Genomic DNA, 14,455 nt, shown 5'->3' on the forward strand with positions numbered 1-14,455 from the left:
TTGGCTGTGTTCCCATGTATTTAGAAGGCTGTGGGGTGATCTAATCAAGTTGTTTATATCGACAAAGGACTCTAATAAACTCGGTACAGAAAAGCTGGAATGGCAGTATAGCTCAGTTTAGATTTGGGTTCCTCACATTCTTTGATAAAAGCAAAATACTGCAGATGCTGGAAATCTCAGAGCTCTGAAGAAGGGTCATACAGACTCGAAACATTAATCCTGTTTCTCTCCCACAGATGCTGTCAGACCTGCTGAGTTTTTCCAGCATTTTCTGTTTTTATTCCTCACATCTTTTGTTGGATTGAAACTCTAGATGTATGTGTTTAATGTAGAAATAGTTGTCATATATTCCGGCACAATGTTTAAACGATGATACCCTCTTTCTTTTTCCCCACCATCCTCCACCACCCCCATTCCACCCCAACCATGACCAAAATAAATGCATTAACATTTCTCACCAGAGTAGATTTTGATTTGGACCGATTTTATATTGTAACAAATAAAATCTCCAGACAATTCTTCTCTTTGCCATAAACAAGTGTTATGTGATCCTTGCACTTGTGTAAACTGCTATCTTTAATCTTGAATGTTGATCTTTAACATTCAGATATTATTGCAGATTGGCTTAGTGGCATAATGCTGACTTTGAGTGGCATGGCGTTGGGAGGTGGCTACTATAATGTTTCAGAAGCAAGGCTTCATCCGCCGCTTGAAAATACGTAACTGAGTCTCTTGGAAGCAGAGATCACAAATTGTATCACAAAATGTTCATGTTTGCAGCCTAGAAAATAAGATTCCGATTGTGACTTAACACATAATCATGAAAAGATGGGCTTGAGCCAGATTGGTTTAATTTCTCTATATTGGTCATGGAAGCTGGTTAGGTAATACTGTACCTGGTTGATTCCAAAATGCTTTTCTTCAGCAAAATCCATTGTTGAGCAAGGCATTTAAACTTCTCATTTAACCAAAAAAAATCCTGATTAAATTTGCAGTCCAATTTATGCTTTTCTTGGGGAATGACTGATACCCTGCAGGCCTTCTCAGTGATGGTATTTATTGCAATTCCTTTGACCCAGCAAGAAGTATGCTTGAATAAAGCAGGGATAGCCCCCATCCCAGACAAACATGACCATGTTGTACAATTGCTCATCCGCAGGGGGAGAAAATGTGAATCATTTGAGCACAGATAACTAAGCTTCTGTCTCCCAAATCACACCTTCTGCTGTCAGTGTCCCGTTGTAGCTACAAACAGCTCTCTTTTGTCCAAAGCTCTTAAAATTTTTAAGAAAAACTCTTTGCAGTCAGTACTGAAATGTAGATCTGATATGTTTCTGTAAATTGAAAAGTTAATTTTTTTTCAAATCAGTGTTGTCTCATTGAAATTGCTAACTTGTCGGACATGACTTAGTCACATGCATTAATTTTAGTGAAATACTCTTTTCAGGCACTCGCACAATACCTGTAAATGCATTTCATTTTACATGTTAAGTAAATATACACATCATTCAGTGGCCAAGGAAATGAAGCACTCAAACAATGAGCGCACTGCTTTTTATCTTGCACTTTTTTTTTACTAACAAACACAAAAAAGCTTAAAGTACGCATGCCTACTGAATTAAAATAGAGCTATTGAGATTACATATGCAATGTGTCTTTTTTTACGTGTCTTTTTTTTAATTTTACTGATCAGAAATGCAGTTAGCCACATCTAGATTCCCAATTTGTCACGTTACTAGTTAATGCATTGGATAACATTTTAAAGGACTCGCATTCTTGATTCAAATTGAGAAAATGGTACATGGCTCTTTTCCTACCAATGGTGAACTTGTTTGCAATTTTTTTTTTAGTTTTGCTTGGGGAAAATGCATCACGATATTTGAATGTGCACACATTGTTTCTTCCCCTGTGGTGTTGCCTTCAAGATGTTTTTTTTCAAAAAAAATACTTTATTCATAAAATATCTGGAAGAACATTACAAAACATTTCTAAATTGCCATCACAGAAGGTGCAATCAGATTCAACTATTACACATGGATCACGAGTGCTTCAGTACAATCAATGAATATTACAATCATTTCAATATGGTCATTACAGACAGTCAGACAGTGCAGAGGTATTGGAGTTGTCAACATACATCATGTTGCACTCTGAGGTGCTTCAGTGCAATTATAATACAATTAGTATTCAATGCGTACATTCATTGTGAGCTGTTCAGCCCAAGGGGTCTATACCTTTCTTAGCCCCTCAGTGCACTATGGCAGAAAGGTCTTAGACAGCGACCTTTCCCCATTGGGCCTTTGCGGCGGCTGCCCCAAGCTTTAATGCTTCCCTCAGCACGTAGTCCTGGACCTTGGAATTTGCCAGTCTGCAACTGGCAATGGGGACAACTCTTTGCACTGGAAGACCAACAAATTTCGGGCAGAGCAAAGAGCATCTTTCACTGAGTTGATGATCCTCCAGCTGCAGTTGATGTTTGTCTCGGTGTGTGTCCCTGGGACCGGCCCGTAGAGCACAGAGTCCTGTGTCACTGCGCTGCTCAGGATGAACCTCGACAGAAACCACTGCATCTCTCTCCAGACCTCCTTTGCAAAGGCACAATCCTCAAGGAGGTGAACAACGGTCTTGTCCCCACCACAGCCACCTCGAAGGCTCTGTGCAGAGAGGGTGAGACTCCTGGCGTGTAGAAAGGATCTGATGGGGAGGGCCTTTCTCACTACCAGCCAAGCTACATCTTGGTGCTTGTTGGAAAATTCTGGCAATGAGGCATTCTGCCAAATGACTTTGACAGTCTGCTCGGGGAACCACCCAACAAGATCCACCATCTCCTTTTCCTGCAGGGCCTCTAAGACGTTACGTGCCGACCACTGCTTGATGGATTTGTGGTCAAAGGTGTTTCTCTGCATAAATTTTTCCACGAGGGACAGGTGGTACGGCACGGCCCAACTGCTTGGTGCGTTCCGCGACAGCGTAGCCAGACCCATCCTTCGCAACACCAGGGACAGGTAGAACCTTCAAAATGTTGTTGCTGCCCAAAATGCTTTATCTTATTTGCAGCTACCATTAACTTGCTCAGTTATGGCTGCTGGGGCATGCCTGATAAGACTACGTTAAATTTGTGGCTGCTTGTTTATACCCTCAATTCAATTTTGGAAAATCCTTTTGTGCTCCAGCAATAACCAGGCTGGCCCTTGTTACACTTCTGGCAATGTCTGTTGTGCCACTTGGTAGCCATATAAAATACTTCCTTTTGTGGGAAATTGAACAAACAGCATGGATTTAGCAGCCTATCATTTGTGGGGATCCAAGTGAACTATTGTATTTAAGAGCACTTTACAGTACTTGGCATTATCTTTCTTCAAGCAACTGTGCATGTGTGTTATTTTAAAAGTGTATCTTTCTGTGTGGGGACTGCTCCGTAACACTATTATAGTCCATTGAGCGTGATGCCCTCAGTGCATTTATTATCATTTTGACCTTAAGGCGTAGAGATTTTATATGCATTGTAATTTTAAACAACTCTTTTTCAGTTGGCAAAAGCAGGTTTGTAAATGCATGTGTATGTGCATGTACAGCGCATTGTAAGTGCAGATGTAGCTGGAAAGTTTGGGAAGTCTTCAACCCATTTCTCACATGTGGTTGCTTTATGACCCTGGCACTATAATCGCTGAAGAAAGGTTAGCTGTTCAATCTATGATTTTAAAAAAAACTTGCCTGCATATTCTCCTTGCTTTGATTTCTTTCTTCACTCTTTACCGAGGAAAATCTAGGAAAGGAGGTGACCCTTCAGCAACATCTGGTTATTTCTGATTGCTGTTTCTTGGACCTTATTGTGTACAAATCAGCTATCCCTACTTTGCAACTTTAACCATACTTTTTGAATGTTCTGAAATAGTTGTTAACCATTTTTTGATATGTTCTGAAATCATGAAAAGTGTTACAAAAATGCTAGTTTGTTCTTTTTATTTTCTGATGAAAAACTAATTCTGAAAGCCTTTTTTAAAAAAAAACAACCTCCAATAGCAACAGGATGCTGAGGCTAATTGTCATACTGTTAGCTGTTTCCATTAAGCTAATTCAGTACAGAGCAGGTGTGAAATGAGAGTTTCCTGGTCTTCTGTTTCACGCAGGGTAGTATATTTACCATTTTAGCCATTGAGGCAGCCACCTTTAATAGTTAGCCTGGGTAGCATTTATATGGAAATCAATGGTGCAAGAATTTAATGTTTGAAACCTGTACATAGGTGGTGGCAAGGCAAGTACATGAAACTGCAAGACAGACTTGCTTATGTCAGTAAGGGATCCTCCAGAATATGTGGAGCTGTATTTAAAAGATTATTTATCATCCACATATGTAACATTTGCAAATATTTTGTAATTATATTATTGACCATATCAGTGAACTTTGAGGGGATAGATCATCTAATGAATAGCATACATCCTTAAAAAGCTCCCTGTGTATTGTGAGGTCCCACACCCTTGCTACAAAGAGAGAATGTGATCTTAGCGATCTATCCATCCTTTAACAGTGCCCTCTTTTTTGTAGGCCACTGGTCATAATATCCCTGTCCACATTTTCCCAATCTTTCCTGACTGCAGAAAGATGCTATGGCTTCTTCCTTTCCAAGTGCAGTGCAGGTCGAGCACTGGAAAATCAAATCTATGTTCTTAATTGAGATTTTACATGTTACTGTGGTACCACTACATCGCCCTAATATATCTCTCATTTCTGTTGTGTATATTTTGCAGGTCTCAATTTCAAGTTACTAATGTGGGTCTTGTACAAAGATGATTTATTTTCTCTAGTAAAGTTAGAGTTGTACTGTGACACTCAATCTGATTTATTTATGAGAGAATTATATACCACTGGCAGAGTATTGATGCATAAATATTAGAAATTGCTGTTCCCTTGCCAGTTTCAAGGTTAACACAACCTTCATCGTAGAGTGAAATCTACAGGGTTTCAAACTAGTTGTATGCTTGGTGATAAATAATTTCCCTTGGCTCTGCTGCTTTAAAATTGTGTACAAACAATTGTGTATAATCACATCTGTACGATACACTATTTTTGCTCAGTACATTTAAGTTACAAATGTAAATAATACAACAATTTTCATTTCTGCAATGATCCTGTCATATAGGAAAATGACTGACCACTTTACAGGGCATAAGATGATAATGGACACCCAAACAGGAGGAGGAAGAAGAACATAAAGTTTAGGAAGGGTAGGTGGATTATGACAGCAGATTGAAGGAGTTCAGGACCGCACTCGAGGCATTTTGTCAGCACATCTATAAAGTTAACTATTTTTCTGTCTTGTGCAGAAGTGAGACATGCATCTTCGTAACTTATTTGGAACATTTATTTAGTTTGTTCATGCGTTACAGCTGAGTTATTTGAGCAGGCTCGGAAGCTAGAAAGTTTCATAGTTCTAATATCTTTACTAATATTAAGGAACTTGCTCAGTTGGTCAGCTGGCCAACTCTTCCTTTTGGGTCTTGCATGACTCATTTTCCTCTTTAAAGCTGAAAAGTAAAATTTGTTACAGCAGAGCTTTTTTTTAAAGAAAAGAAAGTTTTGCCGTTCAAACACTAGCCATATCTTTTATGTGTGACCTAAAATAATAGTGAGATAGTTTTGAAATGTGCTAGATTCTTATTGGATGGATGTTTTATTGAAGCAGAAACTGCACATCTACACTTCATATTCATGGGGTTTGCCACTACATGCTTTGCTGTGATTTATGTTGTTTGTCATGAGTTTTTGTAATGAACAGAGTGGTTGTACCTTGGCACTAGACCAGTTTAACTACCTACATCTTTGAATAAATTCCTTCACATTATGTTAAGTAAGCAGGGTTCAACATTGTGTCACCCTCCCTCTGCTAGTGCGGCATTATTTCCTGCTTTGTTTCACAATTACTGAGAACCAAACACACTGTTTCTTGATGGTTCTTAGGCTATCATTGCACTTTTCTGCCCCTGTATCTGATTTGCCCCGCCATCCCCATAGGTCCTACAATGACTATTTCTGTCTGGCACAAGCACGCCTTTCTTTAACAATGTGTCTATTAACAAACATTACTTAAAGGAATTTTCATGGAATGAACAGGCCTGTTTTCACCAATTGTGTTCTTTTTGTTTTATGTATTTTTGTTGGCCTGTGCATCTGCCAATGACTTCAGTCTTTTAAAATCTTCCAGTACAATGGTGCCTTTTAAGTTTGTTGTTTTGGAATCAAAATGGGTGCTGTAAAATTAATGCTTTAGAATCTTGTTTAAAGGTGAGCATGTACAGGTAATAAACAGCATGACTCCTGCTGAAATATCTTCAACATAGATAAGGATGCAATAATTTTTTTAACATTAGAACTTCCTGTTTTGTATATTATTTTTGACTGAGAACAGACATATTTAATCAAGAGCATTCTGTGTAGTTACCTATTTCTCTAATTTTAAAACTGGACAATTTATTTTAAACTTATGCTACAGATGAATTTATTTTAAATGCCCTCCACCACTCCTGGTTCAGCATCACAAATGTACACACTGATAAAGATTGCATTGAATTCCAAGGAATTCAAATGTCTGAAATTTTTTGAAGTTTCAGGGTGTGGGAGGCAAGTGATAATCCATTAAACATGGAATTTATGCCATGCTGAGGGGTGAGAAGTAGCAAAGTAACACATGATAGTAGAGTTTTGTAGGCCCTACTCGCTAGTGGGCTGAATGTGCAGTCATTGGATTGCAGTAGATCATTCTGTATCATAAACATGGTAGAATTAAATATTTTCATATTGCGTTTTAATTTCTGTCAGCGTGAAATCTTTGCATGCTAATGTACAGCTCCTGAAAGGCTTGACAAAAACATGTGGACAAGTTGCTGGCCTGCTGCCTTCACTTGTTTAAGCAAGGTAAACTTGCGAGTTTAATTTTAAATTAAAAGATGCTGAATGTTAGTGACGCATTCCTCAAGCAATTGGATCCAAGAGATAATAAAACAGACAATGGGTGCTGTAATATGCAAACATATTTTTAAAATGGCTCAGTTTGTAGTGCACTTGCCAGTCAGCATGAATCTCAGTTAGTTGGCTGTGATGCTCTTTAATTGAATTTAAAAATAAAAATTTCCTATGGATGCATTCTGCCAGTTATGCAGATACCAATTTGTTAATTGTATTTTGTGTATAATTGTATGCAGGTGGTGGGCATTCGCTGTGATGCACTTGAAGTCCCTGTAAAGGGACACACTTATAACTGTGGTTGTGGGGTATATATGCTTGTTATGTGTAATTCTGTAAATAAATACTTAAGTGTGTAAAGATTGGCTCCAGATCTATCCTTCACCAACTGGCTTTCTGGATTAGAACACCAGTAGAGTTCTCATTGGTTTTAAATCCTGCTAAAAGATTGAGAGGTTCTATTGCTAACCTTAAACAGTGTTATGCAACGTTTTTTAAAGTTGAATAGGTTGTTGGATAGGAGATTTTAGCAGTTTCTCCCTTTTTCTACTCTTCCAGTCTTCAAAGTAGGAGTTGCCTTTTGATATTTTGCAAGTTTTATATGGTAATAAAGCCATAAAAAAAAGAACTTGCATTTAAAGAGTGCCTTATTATGCCAACCTGAAGTGCCCCAAAGCATAATTTATGTGGCCAAGCACAACAGCTTTGTGCACAGCAAGAACCCATAAATAGTAACAAAATGAATAAGCAGTTAGCATGTTACTGCTGTGATGAAGGAGAAATATTTGCCAGCACACTGGGCTTTCTGCTTCTTCGAAAAGTGCAAAGGGATCCTTAATATCCTCTTGAACCACCAAACCAGGCTGAGGGACCTCAATTTAGTGCCTCATTTGAAGTGCAGAATCTTTGAAAATGCAGCAGTCCTAGGGTGCTGGGGTCTCATTCAGCATTGTACTGAGGTTTCAACCTGTGAGCTGAAGGTCTGTAATAGGAACGTGAAACCCTAACCTTCTAATAGGCGGGGGTTCTATCATGCTTCTTCAGTATATTAGTTAATTGTATGGTTAAATTTTTGATTTGTACATGTTGTTGTTTCCTCTCTTTTGCATCGGCCAGGCCTTCTAAAAGGAACTTTCCAACTCCTGACGAGCCATTTCTGAACAGCCTCAACCTAAAACATTAACTTGTATTTTAATTTATATGCTGACTAATCTGTGCAATACCATTTTCTGTTTTTATTTCTTATTGATGTACCTTGTTTTGAATCATTGTATATAAGATGATCTTATCCATAGTTTAATTGAAGTTGTAAATGCAATCTCAAGTGTATACCATTTATTTGTTACAGTACGTTTATACTTGTAAAATAAAACTGAAAAGCTGGAAATCTGGAATTAAAAACAAATGCTGAAAATGCAATGATCAGTCAGTGTTATTAAAGAGAAAAGACCTGTTACCATTCAGATTATGTTCAGAGATAAATGGATATTTTAATAAGATTAGAAAAATAGAGCTGAGACATTAAACAGATGACATTAAACATAAAGGGCTGGGAGAAGCTATAGATTAACTCACTTGGTGAAGGCTGTGTGTTAAATTATCTTCAAACTGCTGAACAAAAAGTGATGTCAAATGTAATGCAGACCTGTAGAATGTGCAGATATTGCTGAGGTGGATGAAAAGTCATGGGGTCATGCACATAACCATGAGAAATAAGAGGGATAAAGAAACTGCAGATGTAACAGACATGAAATTAAAACGATAGTGCAAGCAGAGCACAGATTGTAGATCACCAAATGAAGAATGTAAAGAACTTGCATTTATATAGGATATCCCAAAAGTGTATTATGGCCATTAAAGTTAAACACTCTGGTATTTTAGAGAAATGAATTTGCACAAAGTAAGTCATACAAAAAGCTCTAAGATAAATGATCAGATAATCCTTTTCAGTTAAGTTGGTTGAGGGATATTTATTGACCAGGATACCAGTCAAATTCCCTGCTGTTCTTTTGACATATCTGTGGGATCTTTTATGTCCACATGAGAGGGCAGATGGAGCATCTGTTTAATGTCTCAGCTGAATTCTATTACTTCAGATGGTGTGGCTCTCCTTACTACTGCACTGAAGTGTCAATCTAAATTATGGGCTCACACCTATGCTGGGGCTTGAACCCTTGACTTGTGACTCAGTGGTGAGAATGCTAACACTGAGCCAAGGCTAATACATGATGGGGAAAAAAATATTATTTCCCAGACCCTCCAAGGTAAAACAAGTAGGGCAGCAAATTTGCATGCGGCAAGATCACAGAAATATCAGTGAAATAAATGATCAGTCAATTTGTTTTAACGATTGTTGAGGGATAACTGTTGATCTGGACCTGGAAAGTTCCTGCGCGCTTATTGACATGTTGAAATAAAGTCAGTGTTATTATAGAGGGCTACAAAGTGTCCAGCGTTCTTGAAACTTGTATTTGTGTGCCAGTGACTTTGGTGAGGATTCCCTGCAAATACTCCCAGAACCTCTAACCCAAGTTTTTAAAGATGCTGCAAGTGACCCAAAAGAAAACTGCCCACATTGCAGAAAATCTTCATTATAATACAGCAATTGAAATAACAGTTTAGGAAGTTAAACAATACAAAAAAAAGAGCTCATAGGAGCTTTAACTTGGGAATCACCTAAGATTCCCTCATTGATTCTCAAGTGTTCGCCATTCCAGTTAATCCTTGGTTTATACAAAAAATTTCCAGCTGGTTGAGGACATTTCCACCTTCAACTTGGAAACTAAATTAGTGTATAGATTTTGGTGCAGTTTACCATGCTCCATTATTACATGTGACACCCTTCTTGAAATGTAGAACATTTTCCAAGAGATGATGTGTGATGAATGTTCATTTAATTGACAGGATTACAAAGAAAGGTTATTGGTGTATTCGGGAAGCCAGTTCTGAAAGCGAGTGCAGTTTTAAAGAAACTTTAGATTACGGTTACTTTATGACAGTGTAAAACTACAGTATCAGAAAAACACTAATATTTTGTTTTTGTTTTTTTATTTGCAGAAACTAGTAATCCAGTCTGCCAACATGTGCTAATGTATAGTGAATTAGCCAACTTGATAATAGGAAGCTGGAAGGATTGTTTTGTAAATTACAGGTAAAAGATGATTTAGTTCCCCTAGACTGTGCCACTGATCTCTTTCCTTGCATTTGGTTTGCTACCAAGCAATAGATGTGTATAGATAAAATTCAGTAAGAAATTTGATTGAATTTGTAGCTCAAAAGACCGCATATGTGAATATCACATTAGCTGGAAGTATATAATTTGGTCATAGCATGTGCTGCTATGTTAATCGCCCTGATGTATTCAGTTGTAGTTTTGTTGTGAAATAAAAACTGTGATGCATGATAGCTTAACTGCAGGAAATGAGTATTTCGCAGCTTTTTGTTCTGTGCTGATATAATATAACAATTGAAAATAAAATACTGCAGATGCTGGAAATCGGAACTAAAAACAAAAAATGGTGGAAATATTTGGGTCAGGGAACACTTGTGGAAGGAAAGAGAGGGACACAGTTAACGTTTCAGGTCAAAAAGCTTTCATACCGGTTCTTATGGGTTTTTAACCTTCCCAAAGATGCTCCTGACCTGACTATTTCCAGTATTTTCTGTTTTTACTGGTATTACAACCTGTCAACTTGAAGTTATTGCTGTAAAAATCTGTTGTTCATTGTAAATTTTTGCTGCAAAAAATCTGGCTCTAATTTTGTAGCTTAGACTGTGTGGTTTTTTTCACAACGTGCTAACTACACCTAAAACACCCATATTTTATGAAATCATTATAGGTTTCTGCTGTAATGGGAGGTGAAACATTTTAGCTTAATTATACAGCCAGTACATGTTGCATGGTGCAGTGGTAGTAGACCCATTATATCGCAAACTTGAAATTTTGCTGCACTTTCTGTTCAAGATTGCATTAATTGTTCTGACAGTTCCTGCAGAAATGTTCACCGATTGTCAATCACCAACTTTTGCAGCTGTTTTTAAACTTTAAAATGATAGGAGTATCTTTTTAAAATCCCAGATCGGCAGGATTTCAGGACGTTTGGTCAGGAACACAAAATATTTTTCAAATGCAAAGCTATTATTTCTTGAATTAAAAAAATACAAAATTGAAAAAAAAAATGGGCATTGCTTGGTATTCTTCACTGAGTCCTCAATTTATGAAGTAGATTATTACTCAATGCAATAAATACTGAAATGGAATATATTCGGAAGGGGATTGAATCAATTCACTTCTTCAGGGGGTAGGTAATATATGGATGGTTAGAGTGGATTACAAAGCAGGGCTTGGATGATGACTTAAGTTGAATGACTGCTGAACCACACTATAAATTGTCCTGAGTTCCATTTTACATAATGTAAGGCTAACCTGTTTACAAGCTGCGCTTCACAAAATATTTTCCCTAATCCACCAGCTAGTCACGAGTATTTCAATTCAACTAAACAATCCCTGTAAGATGATATTTAGAGGTCTGTTTTCTTACTGTAATCAATGGTTGATCCATCACACTTTGGTAGCTCATGACTTTGTATCTCTCCTGAATGTCCATTTATTTTTGCAGATGATGTGACCAGAACAAATTGTAACTGTTCCACATTCCCCCACTTGCAATCAGCTTTTTAACTTCCCCTTTGGGAAGAGGGCAACACTGACAAAACTGCATTTATTATCTGTCATTGATTGTTCTAAGAAGTTGATGGACCTTCTCCTCAAACTACTGCAATCCTTGAGAAGCTTAGGTAATTTCCGAGGGCATTAAAAGTCAACCATATATAGTGGGACTGATGTCGCGTCCAAGCCAGTTCACGCAAGGATGGAGGTTTGCTTCCAGTTGAGTTTTATGACAATCTTGAAGCTTTTATTATCAATTTTCTTTTAGCGCTAGCCCACAATTAACTAATTTTATTGAACTTAAGTTTATAACTTGTGGGATTTGAAATTGCAGTCTGATTTGTTAAACCAATACCATATCCACAACACTACCCTTGAACTTGCACCCCTGTGCAACTTATTTAAAAAAAAGACAAAAAATACCTTGTGCAGCATGTGACCTGAAAGCATTTGCCATTTTGCGGATTTTGCTCACCTTCAGTTATGTGTTCAATATCATAGTGGTAGGATTTCCATGTCTACCTTGTTCATTTCTGTGTTAAGTCAGTAACATTGTGGTAATATGCCATTTATTTGGAGAGAGATATAAAAAAAAAACTACAATCTTCAATGTCCTTATTGATTCAATCTTTTTTTAACAAGGAGACAAATATAACTGTTTCATGACCTTAGCCTTTTTGTTGCCTTGCTAGCAAATATAGCAGCTTATAAGCACACGATCTCATTTCTTTGACTGTTTCTAGAAATAAATTATTTGAATATATAGGTTAATACTGGAAATGGAAAGCTGTAGTTAGTGAGATTTCATGCACAGGGACTATTTACTGAATCACCAATCTAAGAGGAACATAAATAGCAAATTTTAAAATTATGAATTTATTTTCGATTGAATAGAGAGTTACTCTTCTGTCTGGTTGGGAATTCAATGATGCAGTGTCATCAGTTTAAAAAAAGACCAAAGAGAGGTGATTAAGAGTTCTTTCATGCATTGATTTGCTGTAGCATTAAGTGCTGTGCCACAGGGAACAGTTGAGGCAGAGATTATTGGATCTTTTGTTGGAAAAGATAAGCATCTGAAGCGGAGCAAGATACAGGGCTTTGGGGAGCTTGATCAGTTTTGCATTACTGTAGCAAAGATCCAACACTGAATGGAGTAAATTGTTGCATCCTTTGCTGTAAACTGCTCTGGTGTAATGTCACGTTTGTCTTTCAGTCACACCTTAAAGCCATTTTAGGAATACCATCTGCTTGGACTTTGTACAATTAATGGTCTGGCCAAGTATATTTTTTATGCTGAATAACTAACCAGATTCAGACCATGCATAGCTCAGTATTGGAACTATAAATATTAAATTACAGACAATATAATTTTACAATCTTAAATTGTAACCTGAGCTGATTTTGTACTAGAATTCTCCACATGTGCTTTGTGTTATCACACACAAGTGTTGTTCTACAACTTGGAAATGAGCTACATCTCAGTTTATACTATCATATAATCAGTTTTATTAGCATCCATAATTCATTGGAGAATCCATCAATCTGACTTAATGTCATTGTTATTTTATATTAACCAATAATGTCACCTAATCTAACCTAGAATGCATCAAATATTTTTAAAATTTTTAGTGCTGGGAGATTTAACATTTCAGGCAGCCAGGTCAGATAGAGCAGACTGCACTCGACCCTGCAACCAGGTAATGATCATCTCCAATACGAGAAAATCTTCCTTTTCCATTGCTAAATCCTCCCCCCCCCCCTCTCCCCTGGCCATCAACATCCTGGGAGTTGCCATTGACCAGAAACTGAACTGGACTAGCCATATAAATACCGTTGCTACAAGAGAGCAAGTCAGAAGCTGGGAATTCTGCAGTAAGTAACTTACCTCCTGACTCCCCAAAACATATAAGCCACAAGTCAGAAGTGTATTGGAATATTCTCCGCTTACCCAGAAGAGTGCAGCTCCAAAAACAATCAAGAAGCTTGACACCATCCAGAACAAAACAATCTGCTTGATCAGCACCCCATATGTCAACCTAAAACTTCGCTCCCTCCACTATCGGCGCACAATGACTATCTAAAAGATGCAATGCAGTAACTTGCCAAGGCTCCTTAGATAGCACCTTGCAGATCCTCTGCAGTAACTTGCCAAGCTTAGATAGCACCTTGCAAACCTATGATCTCTAACACCTAGAAAGACAAGGGCATCAGATGCCTGGTAACACCACTGTGTGCAAGCTCCCCTCCAAGCCATGCTGATTTGGAACTATGCTGATGTTCCTTTACTGTCATTAGATCAAAACCCTGAAACTCCCTAACAGCACTGTGGGTGTATCTACAGCGCATGGACTGCAAAGATTCAAAAAGGTGCTCATCACCACCTCTTCAAGAGCAATTGAGGATGGGCAACAAATGTTGGCCTTTCCAGTGACGCTCACATCCCATGAGCGAATGCCTGAAAGGAAAGAAGAAAAGAGGGAGAACTTTTTTTTAAAAAAGGAAAGAAGCACCAACAGTGCATGACCAAACCGATGAAAGACCAGATGCTCTGACCTACCGAGTTTGAATTATCTCTGGCACTTAAAGCATTTTTTGATCCCTCCCCAACCGCCTTGCCATATAGAACAACTGAAATTGAGATCTTTCCACTGTGGAGGAAAGCTAATTGTTGTAAGTCATAATTTCACAGCTGAACAAGAATGTCTAGTGACAAAATGGGTACCAAATTATGTTGGAACTAACATTTCTATAATGTCAGTTTTGCCACAAAGGAGCTTTGGTCTCAAAATAGACTTGCATTGTGCAGTATGTGACAGCTATACTTA

The 14,455-nt window shown here is 37.8% G+C and overlaps 1 protein-coding gene across 5 annotated transcripts in view; it reads left to right on the forward strand.

The window, feature by feature from the left end:
• secisbp2l (SECIS binding protein 2-like) overlaps positions 1-14,455 on the forward strand; it is a 63,427-nt gene that overhangs the window by 10,625 nt on the left and 38,347 nt on the right. For 2 of the 5 annotated variants that reach the window (XM_078530279.1, XM_078530282.1), the window contains exon 2: positions 10,019-10,112. The exons of 2 other annotated variants lie outside the window; for them this stretch is intronic. The gene's annotated coding sequence lies outside the window, so the exon portion shown is untranslated. Of the gene's footprint in view, positions 1-10,018; positions 10,113-11,736; positions 11,759-14,455 lie in introns of those variants that run through there. One more of the 5 variants, XM_078530280.1, reaches the window with a different exon arrangement.

This window comes from Cetorhinus maximus, chromosome 26 (genome assembly GCF_964194155.1).
Source record: "Cetorhinus maximus chromosome 26, sCetMax3.hap1.1, whole genome shotgun sequence".
In the NCBI taxonomy this organism is placed as follows: domain Eukaryota; kingdom Metazoa; phylum Chordata; class Chondrichthyes; order Lamniformes; family Cetorhinidae; genus Cetorhinus; species Cetorhinus maximus.